We start from the raw sequence: 22617 nt of genomic DNA on the forward strand, positions 1-22617 counted from the left end.
TCATGGTCTTATACCCCTAAATATTTTTCAGTATATATTGCCTAAGAATGTGGCTCTGTTTCTTATTCTTTAAAAGGGGCACAGATGCTTAGCTGTGTGACGTGCTCCACAGGGTTGCCGAAATCAAATAAACAATTGAAAGCACTTTCAGGGCACTTGGGTGGCTCAGTCAGTTAAACATCTGACTTCGGCTCAGGTCATGATGTCATGGTTTGTGAGGTAGAGCCCTGCGTTGGGCTGCACTGTGAACGTGGAAACTGCTTGGGATTCTCTCTCCCTCTCTGTCTGCCCCTCTCCCACTTCTGTTCTCTCTCTCTCTCTCTCAAGATAAATAAATAAACTAAAAAAAAACACAAAGCACTTTGGAAAGGTATACATTGTTATATAAAATCAAAGGATGAGCCTTTCCTATACTGGGAACAATCCAATTACATAAAACTTCAGAGGACTCACAAGTTGTAAGTGCAGTAGAGTACAAACTAAGAAAGTCCATTGCGTATGTCTGGAACAAGATGAAGACTAGAGCTAACTCAAGAGTCTCTGTGATGCGTGAGAGAAACAACAAAGATGCTCTCACACTTTGCAACATAACTTTGGAATTCTATTCCTCCTGCAAAGACTTGAATCTTTACGCTGTTTTTTACTTTAACAGTTTGCCATTTTGTGTGGTATTTTTGGTAGAGATTATGAGCATGTTTGAGAAAAGGTCACAGAAACTCAAGGGCATTTGCTGCTCAATGGCAGGACCATAGAGCTCTAAGAGTTTAATAAGAGCTCAGCTTTATTTCTTGTGGTCCTCCCTTTAAGTAGTGAACATGACCTGCTTTATTTTCATTATAGACAACAGCTGAAATACAAATAGGAAAAAGGAAAGCATGTTTTACAGAAGAGTTCAATGTATAGGCTTAGTCGAAAATAGTATGAAACTAAGTGTTCGCATGAACCAAAGAAATAATCTTTCATAGAATCCCTTTTCGGCATTTGCTGTAATAATACGGTTTAGCTATGTGACAAACAGGTAATTATTCTGCCACATTATCTTTGCATTCTCTGCAGAATTCTTCCTTTCATCAGAAGTTGTAACACTGGTAAGTTCAATTTCTTTATAATTCCAACCAGATTTGCAATCACATTCTCCAGTGGAGTGAAATACGACCAATAACTTGAAAATATTTATAAAAATACTGCTTTTCCGGTCACATATTTCTTTCATTGCCCTAAAAATCATAATGGCTTCCTTTAGATACTTAAAACAGCAACAAAAAAAGGAAATCTAGAACACGTTTTAGGAACAAAACTATTTTTCAAAAAGTCAAAGCCACACTTAAGCATTCTAAATTCATCTTTTATTTTGAATTATTAAATTGTTATTCTTTATAATACAACACAAAAAAATGTAAGTTAATGACTAAGAAATACATTTATAATCCAATAATGATTGATTTTACTTCCTTTATAAATAAGTCAGTTTTCAACATAAATTATACAGATATATAATGGTATATACACTTGTGTAATTTATTAAGCTATGAAGAATATTGCTTTTAGGCTTCTCTTGGGAAAATTGCAGTACCTGAGTAAGAATTTCAAATGTTTATTTCTCAATGAGGTGACGTTTCTGAGGAAAAGCTCAACTGTTCTAATGCTACAGTTTTCCCCAATATTGAGAAAATGTGATGTTTCTTGAATCGCTTGAAGCACAGAGCAGTGAAAAAGGAGTTAGAAGACATGAGTTCTAACACTGATTACTCCACTTACTAACTCTTTACACTCGGGCTTGTCTTCTCTCAGATTCAGCTTTATGGGGTGCAGAAATATTTGCATACCCAAATATTTCAAATTCCGATGATTTAGCTTAAGAAACGATGTTTTGAAGGGATAATGATTACTACTGTCATCATCATTTGGGTAGGATCCTTTTAGTCTAGGTTAGAACATGCCTCTACAAAGAAAGTTCTCTATACTAACACCACATAATGTTCAGATCATCCGTAGCAACAGTGCTTGGGTATTTTTGTTAGAATGGATTTTCTGCAAGGAATATATCCAATAAATGCTTTTTCTGGTATTTGTTCCAGTCCCAAGAATTCTCGACAGTACCTGATTATTCATCATAGCATTCAGCAAGAGGGTCCATGGTCACGAACAAAACTGGGCTCATACCTTCACATTTTTGATAGATCCTAATGTACAATAGACCTATGAACTCCCTTTGGTCCTGGTAGAATTTCACTGACATGCACTTCTTGATGAAGCCTAGCTTGTAGAAGTTTCTCTGGTAAGAATGACATTTGTGACTTTAGGCGGGTCTCTGAATACCCACCAGGCCTCAGTTTCCTCAGATGTAAAATGAGGGATTTTACTTAGATGATCTCTAAGGTATACCTCTAACCTTCTGGGTTTCTATAGTGTTTTATATATCTTTCCTGGAAAATCTATCCCTGATTCTAAATTATTTTTTAAAACTACAAGAACAAAGATCCGGTAGGTTTGACAGAATGTGTGTTAATATCCTTTTTCTTTTGCGTAAGTTAAAGCCTGTCATCTGACTGGCTAATTGTCCAACAACTGAGAAAACTCCTTAGCCAAAGAATTTTTACAATCAAATCTTACTGTAAAATTAGAGAGTGAGAGAGAGAAGCAGTATGATTTACTATGGAGTTTATAGGGCATTTTAATTTATGCTATGCAGCAGATAGTGGATATATTCATTCAGGTGGCACAAGTCTACATATCTGTCACTATCTCTGAAATGCTTGTCTAGCCATAATTTTACAGGTCCTTAAAAACAGAATTGTCACAAACTCCTCAGTTCAGCTCTCAACAGAATTTAATTGATAACATAGAATCCTGAGTGGCTGGCATGTGAGTGTCACCCAGCTATACAATTTCACAACTAATCAAGGAAGATGGGAATTCGGGTTGGCCTATTGTCTATTTGAATCTGTTTCTGGATGGAATCCAGCTGGCTCAAACGCAGCCCTGGAAAGTGATGTGGGCAGAAGATGGAAAAACATTTAAGCCAGAGAACCAGCACCTAAGATAGAGAATTGCCTGGCGGAGCTGTGGATTTGTTGCTGATTAGTTTGCTAAAATTTCTCAGTAACCAAAATGCAATTTTCTATCCCAATTGTCCTTAAAAAATCTATGAAGAGTAACAATAAATGCAAAATTGTACCTAATTAAGAGCTAATATTACATGACAAGATTTTAAGTGGTGACAGAGCACCTATGAGAAGTAATAGGTCTATCACTGGAATAGTTAGGGAAAGAAAGTTCCATGGAGGGAAGGGGGTTGATTTTTCTTCAAGGATGGGTGAAATCTGGAAGTTCAGAAGCATGATGAGAGGACACTGTCAGCCTGGAAAACAGTAGGAGCAAATGCTTAGGAGTGGAAGTAAGTGATGTAAGTTAGCTGCTGCACCGGCTTCGTGAAGAGCAGAAAGCGTATGTGGAAAGTGGGGTGGTTCTAGTGGGAAAGATTATGCAGGTCCTCGGATGCTGATATTTTATTTAGACTGGGCGCTGTAGAAAGTTGAGAGATGGCTGTTTTAGGGTAAGAGCTGACATGGTGAACCGCGCGAAAGGGAGGTCGGTTTAACAGTGGTATGTAAGTTGAGTAGGAATAAGAAAGAGACAAAGAACAGAGCTCGATTTAGAAGCATAAGGTGATGCAGAATTGAATTAAAGTCCTTCCCCTTTTCCCCCACCACAACTTCTAATTTCAAGAAGTCTGTTTTATTTATTCAGGCCTGTTTTAAGGAAGAGCAGAGTTTGCCAGTAGCCGAGAATAATGTAATCTAGGTGGGGTGGGGGGGGGGGCAAAATAAAGGCAAAGAGGTGGTGGGCAGCGTGCTCCCTAAAGGCTAACTGATGTGCTCAACATCACGTGGCTAGTGGTAGCCAAGCTCTAGAACCCAGACGTCCAATGTTTTTTCCAATGAACCACCCTGCCTCTTTTTCCTAACTATAATACTACTGCCAGTATTCAGCAAATTTTATTTCATTGCTAGCAACATTTGAATTCATTACTTGCTCAGCATGAAATATGATTTACCTGAACCAATGAGGCAGCCGAGTGGTGTATTCTAAGCTTCCACAGGGGTTATAACAACGGAAAAAACAATTGTAGGAACACCTCCACTTCCACTTCTGAGACTACCGTCGTGGTTGATCAGAATGGTAGATCAACAGTGAGAAACGAAATGGCTATTGAAAATAACAATTGCTATACGTGAAGCACAATACAGGGTATTTCTCTCTGTTTTTTGTCTTAATTTTTGCGTTAAAAAAGTGACTCTGACAGAATATATTTTGACTACATTGACATTTTCCTGGCTTCCTCTCCACTTAATCTTTTTTTTTTTTTACACAAGGACCACACCTCTCTATTCAATATGTCTTTGTCTCTCTGAGGCAGGTCTGGAAGTTGAACATGTAGGAGTAGAATCCTGAATTGAAGTCAGGACTTAGATGGTCTGAAATTAAGTTTAGGAATAGCAGCTCATGTTCCATACCCCAATCTCCAAGCAAGCACACTAGCCCATTGACCTAAGGGGGTACCAGATGAAGAGATCTGACCTGGTATTAAGCTTGGCAGCTAAGTCCAACTTTTGTGCTTGCGGCAGATGACGTTTATTGATCTAACTGTGGCGCTTGTGTATTATATCTTTTCCCCTTGGTTCATTAAACGGGATGTCTCATGAAGTACCAATTAAATCATTAGCCATTAATAGCTTTCAAATATAAACTGGCTCATACCAATTAGACCATCATGCATGGCAACCGTGAATGAGAAATGGATTACAGGTGCTGTTACTTAGGCTGGCATTTCTCCCATAGGAACCAGGGAACATGGTTCAGAAAACTCAGTTGAGTAAAATGAAACAGGCCAAAGTCTTCATTAAAAACTTGAATAGCACCCAAGTCTCTTTTGAGGAACCGAAATGCTGTCACGTCTCCACAGGTCAATGCTATTCCCACTTATTTCTAGTAATAAGACTACATTTTAATTCTAAATCTTGCTGACTCAAGTAGTGTATTCTTTCAATCATGCTGCCCCCCAACATCTAGTGCCAGAGTTTGAAATGGAAAATACAGTTTTCTATTTCTAATAGAATTACACCTAATCCTGGAAACTATGCCCTGATTTAGTACAAAGAAGTGACTAAAACTCTTATTATTTTGAAGAGGATCTTATTACGACGTATGTGGCTGAAACAAATAAAATAAAAGGGCAAAGGAAGAGGGGATAGAAAGAAAAGCAGGGGATGGGGAAACCTATCCCAAACCTGAAAATTAAGAATGATTTGTCTTTACGGTGAATGAAGAAGGGAGTGTCTATACCATTTGTAAAATAAGTCATTCATACATTCTGCGAAAAGGTTGTCCAACTCTTCTAAGGTAGAATTTAAAGGTTTATGGACAGAAGCAACCCAAATATTTCATTTCTTCTTGCCTCTAGATTCCCTTTTTAATTATATGTCCCTCTCCATCAGCATTTTCTTAGTTGGAAGAAGAGAATTATAGGTATTCTGTAGAGGTAGTTTGTTATTCTGACTTGAAAATTTATTACGTCCCCAGAGTTTAAGAACACTAGACTTGTTATTTGGCCAACCATTTTCTTAACCTGAGAGAAGATCCTTTTGATCCAAGGAGGAATATGTTATTAAGAAAAATCACAGTTGTGCATTCCATCTTATGTATCATTGATGATCAGGAAATTCGATTTCATGTTTAAATTATAAAGTATTATAAAGTTATCCCAGGCATAGTTATCAGTTTACAGATAACAGAGAAACATTTATTCCACAACGACCATTGTTACTTTGGAAATTTAGAGTGCTGCAAAATGGAAATTCTACTTCCAGCACCCCCATTTTCTTATGTGGTGTCACCATTCCCCCGTTCCCTGGCTTTGATACATCAGTGTCACCTTTGTCACTTGTCCTCTATTTGACCAATCACCAAGTTGTTGATGTTGTTATTTTATCTCTTCATAATGTTTCCTACTACCCATCCTTTCTTCATTCTCAACATCGTCACTGGGACTGGGCAACATTTTTTTTTTTTTTTTTTGTTTTGACCTTTGGTCTTTGTCTTGTTCCAATTGTCTTGTTGTCTCTCTTCTCTCTTTCTCTTTCTCACTTCCTCCATTCTTGAAAAGCCTATTGCTTAAACTTCCTAAGGTACATTTTAACTATAAAGTTCAACTTGTATACTTGAGATGTCGTGACACATCTAGAATCTAGCTTAATGTAGCTCTGACGTGACATGCTTAATACAGAAGACAGAGAGTAGAGGCATCAGAGGACCACACTCTACTCTTCTTGTCTCTTCTTTCCCTCTATCACTCCGCTTTTCTCCCTCTCTCCCTTCCCTTCTTCCTTCTCCTCTTTGTCTAGTGCCCTCCTTCATTGTATTCCCAAAGCGCATCTATACAAATGCTCTGATTCAAAATGCTGTGTCTTGATTTGAAAATGACATACCTGGCTTAAGTCCAAGTCCTTGCTGAAGAGGAGCTTTCCACCATCTTGGAAAGATACAGCCCTGGGAACGCTTACTGTGGTCTAAGCCCTGTGTTAAGCATCTTACTTTCATTATCTCACTTAACCTTTATAACAACCCTTTGTGGTAACCATATCTCCATTGTATAGAAAAGGAAACTGAATGAAAGAGAGGGTCAATAGGCCCCACACAGTTTGTAAAGAATAGAGAAGATTCACTGCTCTGATTCATCTGCTTATGATCTGGAGCAAAGTCTTGCCCAGCTAAGGTTCCCATTCCTCCAATAGGGGGCTCTGTTGATGTCCTTTTTATTTTATTAGACTTTAACAAGGGGTATTTAATCACCACATTCTTTGCATTACTATTAAACAATTGCTTGTGTGCATGTCTCCCCTCACAGCTAAATTAGATATTCCTTCAGGGCAAGGATGGTGTCCTTTATTATTTTGCATTCCTCTCCACATTGGGACAGAAATGCACAGGAAGCTCTCAAATACATACAGAATAGACAAATTAACAAATCGATGGAGCTTTCTTAAGCCTGTTCCTTTTGGCTCTATTTAGATTCTATTTAGAAGGCACATTGTGGCCGTTCCTTAGGGCATCAACTCAACGGCTAAAAAGTAGTTTAAGCTGTTTGACATTGAGTATATCCCCCAAATCTCTTTTACTAAGTATAGATATTATATACGAAAAAGATGGTGATAACACATGTGGAGACTTTAGGTGTCTCAAATAACAAATATTACATCACCTACGCTTTTTTTATTCATCTGCTATATTCAGAACACTTCTTTCTCTTAGCAGCATGAAGCTTTCAAGAGGAAGAAAGGATCACATGATTTGCAGAGGCCTCTTTGCTGGGATGCACTTCTTATACATGAAAGTTAAAAAGCTGAAGTTTCAAGAATATCTGGATGCAATGCCAAGTACATCTGTTTACTCAGAACTTCTATTCAGGGGAAGATTGATTATTGGCAGGTGAAGGTTAAGGGGGAAGCTTTAAACTGGCAGGAAGTCTATTCAGAGGACATGTTATATTATAGAGAGGTGATTTTGGTGCTAAGCCATATTAGTGATATGAGTTTGAAGATAATATCCACAGGTGCACACTTCTAAATTAATTTAATAAATGCACACTTGGCATGCAGTTAATCTTTTCTCACCATGACTCTGGTATAGCTGATATCTTAGAAGAGTCTAACTTTCAGTTTTATTTTAAATTACTATAGCAGGTGTTATAACAACATATGTGAGCTACAACAACAAACCGCAAAATTGGACAATAGACAAAACTCTCTGTAATTCAGATTTCTATTTTGTTTATTAGGAGTGTTCTAGTATATTGCTCAGAAAACTGGGACAGCTCTTAGGCTGGTATGTTTCGGGCTTCTTTCATCAAGGGAATGGATTCAGAGGGATTTTCTTGAGTTCTTAAGACAAACTTGGGTTTTTTATGAAGTGAAAAAGTTCATAGAGTATTAGCTTTATTCGCAGATGGGGAGAACTGTAACACAAGTCATAAAAAACTAGTCGGGGTTTCAGTTCATTGTAGCAACAGAACTAGTATCTAGAAACAGCAATCTGTAGCCGAACTAAAGATCTGGGCAATGCCAATGACAACAAATAGATTAAAACTGAGGAGAACACAACAGAAGCAAAAATATGTGAAGGCAGGTAAAAATCTATGTCAGAGCCAGTAGCTCACGAATAGAAAAGTCAATGACGGTAGTTTTTTTTTTTTTTTTTTTTAAATTTTTTTTCAACGTTTATTTATTTTTGGGACAGAGAGAGACAGAGCATGAACGGGGGAGGGGCACAGAGAGAGGGAGACACAGAATCGGAAACAGGCTCCAGGCTCTGAGCCATCAGCCCAGAGCCTGACGCGGGGCTCGAACTCCTGGACCGCGAGATAGTGACCTGGCTGAAGTCGGACGCTTAACCGACTGTGCCACCCAGGCGCCCCATCAATGACGGTAGTTTTATAACGTACTTGGATATGTGAGAAAACAAGTCCCCATCTGACTAATGGTACTCTTCTCTTACAAAAATGTCGAGGCTTGCTCATGTGTTTACTACCCAGATGAACGTTAGAATCCTTATTTTACTTTTAAGCAGAGTCATCCGGGCTCTTGCCAGTTCCTGAACTCTGTTCCCACCACCAGCCATCTAACCTTGTGTGAAAATTTGATTAGTATCACACAAAATGTGGAGATTAATTTTGGGACACTTTACGTCCTACAATGAATTTTCTTTTTTCTTTTCTTTTTTTTTTTTTTTTTTTTTTTTTTTTTTTACCCAGAAGCACAGTGTGTCTGTTCATTTCTTCAGCCTAGCAATTTAACATCAGTCTCACCCACTACAGTTAAGTGGTGACATGTCCCAGTCCCTGGGATTCACATTTTAAAACATGAAGAAATATGTCTCACAGATTTGTAGCTCTGTGGTTATAAAGAAAATCAGAGTATAAGAAAAAGTCCTACCTTTGAAGGTGAAGTAGAGCCCTCCATTTTTTTTTTTTTTAATTAACAAGGTTTAACACATTGTTGTGCAGTAGTACAAAGATCATATACTTTGGGGGCAGAGGGAGCTAGTTTAACTGAAGCAGCCAAGACGAAGTCAGGCAACATAACTGTTAATGAAAGTTCTATGCACATGTTTGCTGGGGACAGGGAGGGATCTCCAGAAAGGCCTCCTTGCCCTTTATGCTAGAGGAGTTTCTTTCCTTTCCCTGGCCTGGGGCAGGTGCACACCAGATGATCAGGCTTGGAAAGAATATCCTTTGATGTATCCCAAGATCCTGAAAACTGAAATTGAATGACCAGTGTCCACAGATATGTTTGGGAGGTGGCATTCAGTGCTTTGTTAGATAATTTCTCAGTGAGCTGCCCTTCTGGGGAAAGGACACAGAGAGTAGGCTCGATGTTTGATGGTGGGTGCAGTTTGGGAAGAGAATCGAGCTCAGGCTGATTGCTTCCAGCGTTTTGTTAAATTTGCTTTGGAGGTGAAGGACAGCAAAGGTCCAAGCCCCTGGTTTTGTCTAAATGGTATCTCGCTTTACCAATTACTTCTGGAAGCTTGACCTGACTCCTACAATGTTTTGCCAAGTTATTATTTCTTTCTAAATAGTGGGCCAGAAGGAAGGAAGAGGAGCACATGACCCTTTGGTGAATTCCACTCCCTGCTGGGGTCCACCGCTCGGACCCTTTGTTCCCCCAGCGCTGCAGCCCAGTGCCTGCTCTTTATTATCCTTTAATGCAGGACCCAGGACTCTGCTCCTCCCTGCAAAGTGTATTCAACTGTCACCATTGTCCCCACAGATCCATTAACTCAGTTGCTCCATGCCAAAAGCAGCCACCCCTCCGTCTCCCTCTCCTACTTCCTCTGCCCTCCCTCTGTCTCCCTCTCCTTGCCCTCTCCATCTCTCCCTACCTCTCCCCGCCCCTGCTATTGGTGAGAGTCTTCCTCTCTTGATCTTTCTTCCCCTTCGCCCCCAGCTTTTGGTGACAGAAAAGGCTACCTACAGACACACCATAAATACATAAAATCAATGACTAACATAACTGACATGAACACATTCACGCATCCTGGATCTATATCTGTGTACGCACCTATCAACCTCCTCTCTCTCCCATTTATTGCACATGCGCCAAGCCAGCGCTTTGTGTGTTTTCTCCACAACATCCTCAAGGTAAGTTCTTCTGACTCTGTTTTACAGAGGAGGGGGCTGAAAGGCAAGTCACCGTCCAAGGTCACTCAGCTACTGAGCGGTGGTCCCTGGATTAGAACACAAGTCCACCTGAACTGAAGACTGTACTCTCCCACTTTCAAAATCATAGTTGAAATTTTATACCATGAGGGGCAGCTAATAGATGTAATTTCTACTATAGTTACAGAAAGCTGAAATAGATGGAGATTTGTCATTGTAATACTCAAACTTCATTTGGGGCAATAATTTCACATTCTGTTTGGTGGAATTTGTTCTAAGCTACCCCAAAATACAACCACTCAAGTGTCATCATTTTGTTTTTCTTCTCTCTCACGGGGAGAGAAGACTCTTAGAGCTGGCAAACAGCTCTAAAGTGGGGTAACCAGAGAGAAAAGTGACTTGGATGTTTGAATGTCCCTGTGAACTAGTCAACACACAACTATTAGTGTCTTCCGTGGGAAATACAAGTAGATCAAGCCAGTCCCTGTCTTAGGAGACCTCCCCCTTCCTGAGGAGTCAAGGGAAAAATGGCAAAATAGAAAACAAGATAAAATCGAGGCGGTTGTGCTAAGTGCAACCCATACATAACGAATGGTCAGCTTCAAGTGAAGGAAAACATCCCTGGGAGATGTGGTAATCAGTGGAGGCTTCTTGGAAGAGATGGGACTTAAGCTGACATTTTTGAAGGATGAAGTTAGAGAGATGATGTGTGTTCTACACAGTCTCACAAACATAGAACCCGAAGGAACAGTGCCCGTGAGGGCAGACCCTCATTTTGCAGACAGGCTAGAAAAGTAGAGTGGTTGCGGTAAGAGAAGAGACCAGGAAGCAGGGATGGGGGGTGGGGATGGGGTTGGTGTTGGGGGCTGGGGGGTGAGTTGAACTGGCCACTTGGGCTGCAGGGAAAAGGAGGTTTGGCTTGTACTTCTGTAAGGATTTGGTGGAAGACGCTGTCAGAAAGTTGGGACCAAGGAACAGATGGCCAGCATGTCATGTGAACTTCATTCTGTGAGTAATGAGGGTCCATGTAGTAGTTCTCAGCTCAGAAATGCTTTGATGGAAGCAGAGTTTTAGGAAGCTCAGTCTGGACTGGTGGATGGAAGAGGGAAATGGAGGCAGGCGGACCAGATAAGAGGCTGTTGTAATGATCCACGTGTGTGATGCAATCATTGTACTGGAGCGGTGGCTGTGGGCCAGATGTGGGAGATGTTTTAAAGGAAGGACTCACAGTATTTGACGACAGATTAGCTACGGGGGTGAGGGGGCTATTAGAGAGAAAAAAAAAAAAACCCAACAGGCTAATTCCCCTCCTTCCTAGCATATTGAGATAGAATTGAAAATATTTTAAATAGGAAACACATTTCAGGACAAACTTTTTCCAAAAATATCTTCTTTCAAACGCCTCCCCCTGCCAGGGATCTAACCTAAAGTAAAGGTAAATTTACCATATGACCATAGAATTAATTTCATACATGGGCTTCTTTTCCCTCAAAGTCAATAATGGTGATAAAAATAATAATCTATTTAGAGTCAGCGCCTTAAACATTTTAATCCCCTTAAACATACTCCACACTCTCTACACAAAAATATTGTACAGGGAAAAAAGAACCAGATGTCCTGACCTGACCCACTGGTTGGCCTCAACCACATGGCAATGGGTGGAAAAGCTTAATACTCAGTGTCACAAAACTTGCTTTATAGATTCGTAATGTGTAAACCATTTTAAGTCTAAAATACAAAGGAAGCAAGCCCCTATGCATTCCCATATGGATATATAATTAGGAAAGGAAATGCAAAGTGTCACTCTTGACACTTGTCTCTACTATTAACTATTACAATGGAAATGACCACAACAATCTGCCCGCAGTCACATAAATTTCCTTAGAAGTGAACAGAGAGGAGCCCTTTTAGTTCTTTGATGAAGGTTCCCACTCACAACTTAGCATGAGCTCAGTGAATATTTGGATTGATGTATGTTAGTTTTCCACTCGACCATAAAAATGGATTTTGCAACTTACTGAATCAAGCTTTCAGATGGCTTTTCACCTCTGAGATTCATCACCTGACTGCGTGCCTAGATAGCAGGATGCATCAATAGTGCCAGTGGAGATCTGCACCCCCCCGGCCCCCCCCCCCCCCGATTCTGTTCCCCTTCACCGGGAGGGACAGCTTTGGTGCTCAAACACTTTTACAGCTGTTGCAATACTGATGGGAACTTCATGTGTGTTACCAGCACAAGTGCTGTCAGGAAGAAACCAAATGTCAAACGGAGGTATGTAGAAGTCACCATAAATATGTCTCTGAATGTTTACCATCTGGAACCGTAGATTTACATTTTGACAAGCAACTGGGATTGCCCCGCAGGCACTGTCTTCTAAGCAGAGCCTCTTAGCTGTGCTAAGTAACTTCATCGTACTTTAGCCTTGTTGGGGGGATGGACACACCACTTTGCCTTCTCAAGGTGTGAATTTATTATTTCTCAACATTCCCTTTTTTGCTTCCATCCCGCCTAATCCTGCCTGCCATGGGCTTTTGGGGGGGGGGTTCTTCCATATTGTCAAAGTCCTGGGCAGGCAGCCTGGTGGTCAGTCTGCGACATTAGCGACATATGCTTGTGGGGCTCCATGGCTAAATGAAACTTGCCTTTGTTAGATGCCATCACACTCATCTCCATCCTGTGAGCAGAAACTTTACTTTCTTCTGAAATACTTCCGTGAGAGTGAAAAATGGCATTGGTGGTCAGCACGATACCTGCTACATGCCGTGCGCGTAGTCCTAATCCTAACACAACCCCAGATATCAGTTTGCCTTTCTGTCTTTATTTTTTTAAGCCCCGGTTCCATTGTAAAGCCAAAGTGGAATGACTGGAATTCCAGAAGACTTCAGCTTATGAACTTAGTCCTATTTGGGTTATGTAATATTGGGAACCGGATAATACTCAGTCGTCATAGCTGCCTGCTTATTTATGAGGATAATTTCACACTGAAGGGCTTTGAGACCAGAGAACACTGTGAATAACAACTACACACCATGCTGAAGTGTTGTTTTAATCAGAACTTTTAAAAAAGAAGATGAAATAATATCAACTGGCTGCAAAAAAAAAAAATGTATAATGCAACCTGAAACATAATTTTACAAGCATCTTTAGGCAGTTGAATGAGTACAAAAATCACAAAGCACTAGCCATAAATCCTGCTGTTCAGCCTATTAAACAGCTCCCATTTCAGAATAGCTTATATACAGTATCATTCATCAGATTTCTCACCTGCGGAGGGTAAGGACAGTGTTGGGTTTCTCTACCAAATGTGAGGGTCCGGTAGACACAAGAACTCTTGAGCACCACAGGTATACGGACATGAACGTAGGAGGGCAAGTCTGTTAGAGTGCAGAAGAAGTAACTCATTGACTCCCCTAGCTCAGCCAAAAATTTTAAAAATGAAAATTTTATTTTTTGATCCCTGTAAAAATAAGGCATCAGTTTGAAAGGCCTTTTTTATGCCACACACTAAACGTAGTGTATAAACCCCATTGTTACATTCGGCTCAATTTAATTTTGGTGGGTGCTTTTGGCAGATTGGTCCCATTAATAGCTACTCACATAGATGATGGCAACTCATTTTCTGTTGCTCCGGCACGGGATGACCATTCATTTCCAGTGACTAATTTATAATTAAAGCCTTTTTTTTTTTCAATGTTTGTTTATAACCCAGCCAGAAAATCTATTTCCATTTAATTAACACTTCAGATAGCCTGTTTGAAACCTATACATGTCGTGACTTTAATGATCCATCACAGAGATGCTACTTTAGTTTTCAATGACTTGTAAAACTTTCACAAACAGATCTGCAAATGAATTCCCTCCATCTGCTTCCCTGCAGCTGCAAGAGGGATAAACTCCGTTTAAAGAGCATTTTCCTACTTCCTCCTTTTCTGCTTTTCTTCCAGCTCTGAGCATTTCTGTTTTAAAGCCGATCTATCAGCTGCTCAGAGGGCAGCCTCTTCTCTCAAGGAGTTTTCAGTCGCCAAATTGTGTTAAAAACACTTGGGTCCATCATAAATCAGACCTAATGCACGTTTTAAAAATCGGGCAAGGAAGCATTTCCACCTCTGCCGGCAACTCAGTAATAGACTCTTACGGGGAGCTTTATAAAGTGAGGCGTAAAATGCAACAGTTCGAAAGTGAATTTTAATTCTGAAAGCTAAAATAAATGCTCTCTCGGCCTGACGCGTCCTTTATGAACAATCCGTAGCTCCCGCTTCGGGTAGGTAAGGAGGGCATTAGAGAGTACGAATGCCGCTCCAGAAGGCGTTTTCTCAGCTACACCTTCAAGAGCAAGGCATGGGGAGTGTTCGCTCTATAAAGACAGCCAAGCACCCAGCTCCTCACTGTTATCTGTCCACCGTACAATAGCAGCATTGATAGGAGAGCAACAACTGGCTTTGACAAGTGTGCTGTGCTAGCATTCCATTCAAAACTATGTTCAGAGAGAGAGGGAGAGAGAGAGAGAGGGAGGGAGGGAGGGAGGGAGAGAAGCATTCAATGTCTTTTACTTTACCTGAAAAAACTGCCTTTCTTGTGGCTGCAGCAAATGAATTCCTCCTCTGCTTCCAAAGGCAAAGTAGCTCTCTTGCCCGCAACTCTCACTTGGAGAAGACCACACAGCTCCAGCAAGACAGCCTCCCTGCTCCTAATCCCCACTCGAATGTGATGACACACACTAACCCCAACCATCTGGTGAAACACGTCCTCAAGCACTCAGCACGGTGGTGTGTCAAGACGGGCTGCCCAATCCAATTGCTGGGGCTGGGTGTCTCTCACCGACTGGAGGCTGAGGGCAGGACTGAAACTGGAGGTCTGAGAACTCCCAGTCAAGTAACCTGAGATTTCAGAGAGAAAGGACGGCTATAAAGAGGGGAGGAGTGGGAGGTGCTAAAGAGAAGGTGGAGGGAATGAATTATTCTGGTGGCCAGTTGTGCGTTACTTTTCACAACTCCTTGTGCTCCCCCGGGGACGACTGGGACCCTCCCGGGGATGCACTGAAACACTAAAAATCTTTTCCTGGCCAACCTAGCGAGGGCAATCTTCTCAGTGAGGCACCCTCCCCGCACGCACCACCACCACCCCCAGGAGAGAAAAGATTCATCCTGCCATACTGATAAAGTGTTAATGTAGGAGCAGTTTGCACTGAAATGTGACATCTGCATTTTGAGATCTAAACTCCTACCTTCCTTTGATTAGATCATGGCTGCCTCCAACATTCCAGGGAGAAAAGGGGTGGGGGCACAGGGCTAAGAGCAAAAACTTGTCTATTCCCACGTACGGCTCTTCACCGTTTGCCACGGGCTGAACTTCAGAAATAGTCCACGAAAATCATTTTAGTTTCTACTCATGTAAAATAGCACGCACCCCCATAGATGAAGGTGGCTTTTTTAATCACTTGCTGCTTTCACAGACATCTCTTTGTAAAAGCACTTGGTACTAGAGGGCTGCACTCTGTCATTGATTATTTTTATTGGCTTCTAGTTAATTGCACATATAGCTCAAGCAGCTCATTAACAATTTTGCTTTGAAATGTTTTCAATTTTTGGTCATTTCAATGTCTCTTTCTTATGTGCATTTCTTTCTTACTTTCTTTTCTTTTTTCTCTTTTTTCTTTCCTTTTTTTTTTTTTTTTGAGTTCTCTGAACTGTTTTTACAGACCTAATTACTTTGATAGCAGTCTGAACCAGAAAATGGCTATACTTGTTACAGTGCTTTAAGGACATATCTGGCAATAAATTAATTGCTACAAATCTCACCATTTAAAATATGCCATCAGACTTCTAAGGAATTTTGATAATCTGAAAAGGAAAATAGGTGTTTAAAATATTAGCAACTCCCTGACAGTGTCTGTGGGGAGCCAACATTTTAAATATTGCACCTTTTGAATTTCTTTGAACAGGGATGGGTGTGCTGGCATAAAAACCAGACAACAAAACAAAACAAAACAAAACAACAAACTTTAGACTTACCCAAAGCATTAAAATCTAGACTACAACTGGCTATCTCGCGTTTGGAACGCCAGCATCGCAAAGAGAATTATTTCAATAACTAGCAAAATTGACTTGACTGGCTTGTTTTTTTCCAGGAGTTTTTAATGTGATATTATATTAAGATACTTAAAAATTACTCTTGGTGGAATGTTTTGAAGTACAGAATTAAGAACTATAATTTTCAGATTGTGATTTTTTTTTTTTTCTGTAACTGGGCTGTAGAAAAGATGAGGGGAAAAAAAAGAATTAGAGGTCAGAGTTCTGATTCATTTGCTTAATTTCTTCCCAGAAGTGATTATGAGGTGTGTGTTTCACAATATATACTATATGTACTAAACCACTACTCCTAATCAGCTAAATCCAGATACATAATCAACACAGAAGCCTTCAACAATGGCAAGTGGCACCACAGGGCTAAGACTTCCCTTGGGCACCATAAAAATTTTAACAGTGGCAATTATTGCGAGGCAATTTTTTTCATTAAAAAAATTTTTTTTTCTTTTGGTTAATCCACCCAGACTCATGTCTGAAAATCTGGATTACCTCCACTGCATAGATTTTGAAGGCCCTGGAGACATTATTAAGGTAGTTTGCATTCTCTTAAACTGTAATTGAGTTACAAAAGTAAAACCTAAGAAACTGTAAAGGTGTTGAATCATGTTTTATCAACCCTGTGCTTGTAACACACCTTCTGTAAGACATTCCCAAGTGATCCTGGCTCTGACCCACATTATTGTTGAAAGTGCCTTTTAACACAAACATTTTTATTCTGTTCTTGATTGTAAATCTTTTCATTAATTCCCAGCTACTATTTCCCTTTTATTGATAACTTCAGCTATTTATACCACTTAAAACTTGCTGCCAAATAAGAAAATACAAGTTGAGCCATCACTCCTGCTCATTTGCTGTGAACCTAATTCTTGCTCTGTGCAGTGTCCGTAAACATCACCTTTCAAAAGTATCATAACATGAGTCTACAAGGACACATTTTTCTTTGGTTGATGCTCTGAAATGCTTTTGTTAAAGAAAATCAACTCAAACAAAAACCTGAAGCCAGTGCTGTAGGATAAGGTCCCAGCTTCCCTCTCCCTCTAGCCCGGTTCAGTGCTCAGCAGAGCGTCAGTTTAGAAGTTAAGAATTTTCCATTACCTCTCTTCCTTTCTCCTTGCCATCTGCAAACAGTTTATTTTTTAAGGAAAAAAAAAAAAGTGAAATTGATTCTGTTTTGAAAGATCTAAACCTAAAATACGGCACATTCTGGAAGATGACAGTCAGCATTTGAATGTGATGTTGATCAGGGTGAGGTTGTGTGCAGGGCGATAGGCTTCCTCGTAAGAATTAAGTCAGGACACTCCTAAAATGAGAGATTAATTGTAGGTAACGGTGATATTGAAAAATAGCCCCTCCTATTCTGTTCCCACAGTTAAAATGTCCCTTTACTTATTAGCTCCAATTAGTTTCCATGGTAACCGACCAGCCCTTGTAAACCCGCACTCGGAGCTCCACTCATCTTTGTCTAGACTGAGCTCGCCACCCTTCTTCCTCCACAGATGGCAGTTTAGCTGGGTCTATATCTATATTCATATCTCTCATGCACACATCACCGGCACACGAGTGCCCACATCACTTTATGACCAGTACAGTGGTGGCCATGGGAGGATGGAAATGGCATTTGGTCCCCGAGCTACAACGTGTGCATCCACCGCCACACTAATTTTTCCCCCTCTTGGTTATTGTTTCTTCCAGCCTTGTTCTATTATCAGCTGTTTGCTGCTTGTAATTTCTTTTCAGGGAAGCCAATACAGTATAATAAAAACCTCATTAAACAGAAACACCTATCAGCCTCAGAGAAAGGCCTAAACTACCCCTTTTTGTTTAAAGAATCATTAAAGTGAAAAAGAAAAACCACTTGTTTGTCATGCTTGAAGAAAAGAAAACAAAGCCAACAGAAAGGTTTACCAAGCCAGGGGGCTAATACGAAGATTTAGTGCACTTAAGACACCATGGTGCTTTTCCCCCTGGTGCTGCCAGTTGGCCAAGAATCCCAACAGAAGCATAGTAAACAAATCATCAGTGGGGCTGAGAGGGCCGGCGGCTCCAGTCACTTGGCGGGAAGAAAGGTAACTGGGTCCTGAGGCATCCTGGCTGTCACAGGCTGCCCTGTGCCATGGGGCTGGGAGCAAGCGATGCTGTTGGAGTCCCCAGAGGTTAGTGTGACCACAGAGGAATCTGATGGGGGGTGGGGGGAGAGCTATCAGCAAACACTTGGAATTGCGAGAACGCGGAAAGTCATAAGCTCATGTATTTTGTGCTGATTTTACTTCTTTGGACATAACTTGAATTCTGTATTATGCTGAGGTAAACCATAAGAATTGGGAAGCCTCCAGCTGAGGAGCCAATCTTCTGTGACGGCCAGGTATAATCTCTGTAAGAGAAAGTCAAAAGGGTAGCTAGCATTGGATCTCTTTTTTTTCCTATTACCTCTGCTAACCATCATCTTCCCAGCACCTATTTTGGCATACAAATAATGACTGAAAGAATAAGATTCCCCGATGCTGGTGAAATCTTTTATTCTTAAAATGGTTTCTGAAGTTGGCTTTGAGGTCATCTGTAAGTATCAGAAAAGAAAAAGTTCTGATTACCAATGCTTAATCTGATGGGATGTGTGAATCTGTGAAGCCCCCTTTCTTTGACGGTAACACTGCCTTGGGTTTTTTCCTTTGAAGCAAATGACAAATGTCGTCTAAAGGCCCACCGTGCTAGCAATATGTGTGTGACAACTAGCCCATTACTATTCATATCATATGAAGTGTCTGTAGATGCAGAATAAATCTTATGATTTGGAACATCCTGCACTCAGGGCTACCCAGCTTCAGACGGTGACTTATTCTTCTTCAACTATACTTCACTGCCTTTAGTCACATTGAAGCAAATCACTCTCAGAAAGAGAGAAGACACGATTGCTTGTTAAATGAAGTCACGTGCTACGCAACAAGCATCCAAGTTGCTCACGTTTTCAATGACTGCACGGCTATATCGGAGGTGGCACTGGAGCCAGTGGTAGCTTTCATGCCAGACAAATGGTTTCATCACTGAGGGAAAGTTCTCTCCCGGAAGCGCAAGCCTGCCTACGCCGAAAAGGGATATGTAGCTACCCTGCAAATCATTTGGGGAGGCTGAAATGAGGCGCTAAACCATTTAGGACAAAACAGTAACCCTCAAATGGGATAATTTGGTGAAATGGAGTGGGTTCAATGATAAATGCAGAAAGGATGCAAAACATTTTTACAAATCTTTTTTAAACCCATCTTGTAGAAATTGGTACTTGAGTATTGGGTATTAGTCCTCATTTGAACAGATAAATAAGTTTAGGAGACATAATATTAGGAAGTATGGGTATCGAGTGAGAAGAAAATGTGACTTTCAGCAATAAAAATCTGGAAGAAAGGGTGGAGGGTGTTTCAGATGGAGTTTATCCTAAACCCAATGAGTCAAATAATGATCTTTCATTCGTAATATGAACATTCCTGAGTTAAGGTATGTAGCAGGGAAAAAAGGTAGAAAACTGGAAGCAGGGATAGACATGAGAAAAGTGAAGCTCAGGGAGGATCAGGCTCATGTCCAAGTCATTGGTGGACAGGGAATGAACCCCAAGATTCAGTCTATCAGATTGTGTATTTTTCTTTCAATAGCAACATGCACTTTTATTAGGAACAAAATTAAGAACTGCAAAGATTCTCTTAAACTGGAGTGATTATGTTTCATTGGTGTTGCATTACAGAATTTGACAAGTTGCTGTGAGTTCAGAAGCATAAAATATCTTTGTCCATGCAGCATTTCTTCTTTAAGCCACTATAGTGGCTTAGCTGAGAAATGTCAGGCAAATGTAATTGTAAACGCAGCACAGCTCTTCTTAACAATTATTGGATAATATAATTTTTCTTGTGGCCCTGCTTTATTGTAAAAAGTGGGCTAGATCCAGGGCACATGTCATCTAACTTTCTTACTTCCATGTATTTTTTTTTTCAATATATAAGATTAAAAACTTGGGAATATCTGAGTGAGATTCACGTTATATTAATTTTGAAAGAAATGGACATCAGACCCCGAACTGAGAATTTTCCTAACTAGGGCCATATGGCAGTCCCTATGTCCCTGTTATTTGCCTAATGTCTAGGAAATTAATGAAGAGGGACCGTAAAACCTTGGTCTGCGAGCATAATTTGTTCCCGAAACATGCTTGTGATCCAAAGCACTTGTATATCAAAGAGAATTTCCCCATGAGAAATAACAGAAGCTCAGATGATTCGTTCCACAACCCTAGAATATTCATATAAAAATGATTACAGTACTGTATAATATAACACAAAGTAATAAAGAAAATACAAAATAAAGAGAAAAATAAACAAATTAACCTGCACTTACTTTTGAAAACTTTTCTGGCTATTGTGAGGAAGACAAGAGAAAGGAGGGGTATCGTGTAGGACGACTTTCACTGTCACTAACAGAATCACTGCTATCTATTGGCTCAATGGAATCTTTTTCTGCATGGGGGCCATCATATATACTCACATGGATGTTGACTACAGTACAGTATTAATAAACTCTTGTCATCTACTGTATTTAATGTAACTGGCAATAAGGCAGCAGAGGAAAGGGCCTATATCTGCAGGCAGCCTGACGTAGTATGAAGGAAACATTCCTAAGCTTTCTCTTGTATGGAAAAGCAAAGGGCTGTCCATAGGTGCTTTGAAGTGACAAAACATACACTAATGCCAGTTTTGGAAGATCACTGGGCACCTTCCAACGTTTTGAAAGATCACTGATTTCTGCCAAACACCGCTGCCTGAGACAGAGCGTCTGAGCATGGGAGAGGATCACCCACAATCCCACAGCAAGGGAGAGAGACAGAGAGAGAGGAGAACCATTGGCTCAGTTGTGATGATGTGGCGTTCTGTGTCACACACTACTCACATTGCAAGACATCTCTGGTTTCTCAAGTTAAAATTTATTAGAAATGTTTGCTCGTCTTGCAGAACACTCACAGAGCAAGATTCTTGCAATCCAAAGTTTTACTGTATTGGCTCTCAGGATCCTGAGTTCATTCTTCTCCTGATATTTACTTAAAAACTTAAAATGTAAAGGTAAGTCATAGATAAGTTTACAAAAGAAAAAAAATAGTGGCAAAACAATAATCACTGAACCAAAACAACAGAAGACGATAGAAACATGGATACGTAGCGCACAAGTAATAGCATTAAAAAACGTTAGTGAAAAAAAGGGGACCGGTTTCCTTCTTTCAGGACCCCAAGCCAATCCATTTTAAAACCGTAAACCCTTTGGGAACAGAAACTTGTCATATTCATTTTTGCATCCTTTCTGTCTAGAACTTAGCACAGTGCATTTACATAATAGATCTTCCAATCTATTTCCAATGCTACTGGACTGCTTGTCTTGCTAGAATTTACAGGTGCAGCTCCTTGAACAACGCAGCTCAGCTTGTTTGAGGAGATTAAGCTGTTAGCACGAAGGCCCTTACTTCTGGCCGCATAACTGACCTGTGGAGTCCATAACTGTTCAAAAGCAGAGTATAGTCCCTTGACACATTGTCCTCCCTCATTGTAAGGAAGGTAATCGTGTTCTGCTACTCACTTAACACTACTGGGAAGTAAGTACTCGGGTAAAAATTTCTAAGTAACAGATGGAAAACAGCTGCACATTCATTACCATTATAGTCTTTACCAAGAAACCAGAGCTTACAGATGTTAATAAAAAAAATGTTCATTTCCATGAACATATAGTTCTTTTAATGAGCAGCAATCTTCAGTTGCTTACTCAATGGACCGATGTAATTTCTACAAGCTAAATAAAAGCTTGGATTTTGTTAGATTGTTTAAGAAAGATAATCAACAAATTGACGTTCTTAACCTCTCCTTATGCTAGTCTTTCTGATTCATCAGACACTAGGACATGCACAACTGTACAAAATAGAAAACTCCACTTCCTTTTTCCCCTTGATGATTGTAAAATGTGGTTTGCTTATTATTTTGACAACCACAATTTCTTTTGCATCAGCTAAGTTGCCTAGGAAAACTGTGGAAAGAGCAGTCACAATATTTTTGCAGTTGATTTTAGAGGCAGATTTGTCAAGCATCTTCCGACAAATCTCTTTTAAAAAAAAATAGGACACCTCTAAATCAGTGTTAACTCTTTCATAGGCTAAATAGCTCTTTCTGGTTTAGTGTAACAAAGGATTTGATTTTGAATGTATAAATCCTACAAACTAAAGTTGAAATTGTTTATTTCTTGTTCTAATTAATTGCTTAACTGCTTCTAACACTTTAAAGGTTTATTACCATAATTCTTAT

At 40.1% G+C, this 22617-nt stretch overlaps 1 protein-coding gene and 1 long non-coding RNA gene across 7 annotated transcripts in view; one reads left to right on the forward strand and one right to left on the reverse strand.

Moving 5' to 3' along the window:
- The window catches only part of SULF1 (sulfatase 1), a 179500-nt gene extending 164392 nt beyond the window's left edge, over positions 1-15108 (reverse strand). For 2 of the 6 annotated variants that reach the window (XM_045454988.1, XM_045454985.1), the window contains exons 1-2: positions 14773-15108; positions 13482-13591 (exon numbers count right to left, since the gene is read on the reverse strand). The gene's annotated coding sequence lies outside the window, so the exon portion shown is untranslated. The remainder of the gene's footprint in view (positions 1-13481; positions 13592-14772) is intronic. The other 4 variants (XM_045454986.1, XM_045454983.1, XM_045454981.1 and 1 more) reach the window with 3 other exon arrangements.
- On the forward strand, positions 19-20538 carry LOC123586096. The gene is made up of 3 exons (XR_006706595.1): positions 19-30; positions 3605-3614; positions 20442-20538. It is a non-coding gene; the product is annotated as an uncharacterized LOC123586096 (long non-coding RNA).
- The last annotated feature ends 2079 nt before the right edge of the window (positions 20539-22617 follow it).

Source organism: Leopardus geoffroyi, chromosome C3, assembly GCF_018350155.1.
Source record: "Leopardus geoffroyi isolate Oge1 chromosome C3, O.geoffroyi_Oge1_pat1.0, whole genome shotgun sequence".
Taxonomy (NCBI): Eukaryota; Metazoa; Chordata; class Mammalia; order Carnivora; family Felidae; genus Leopardus; species Leopardus geoffroyi.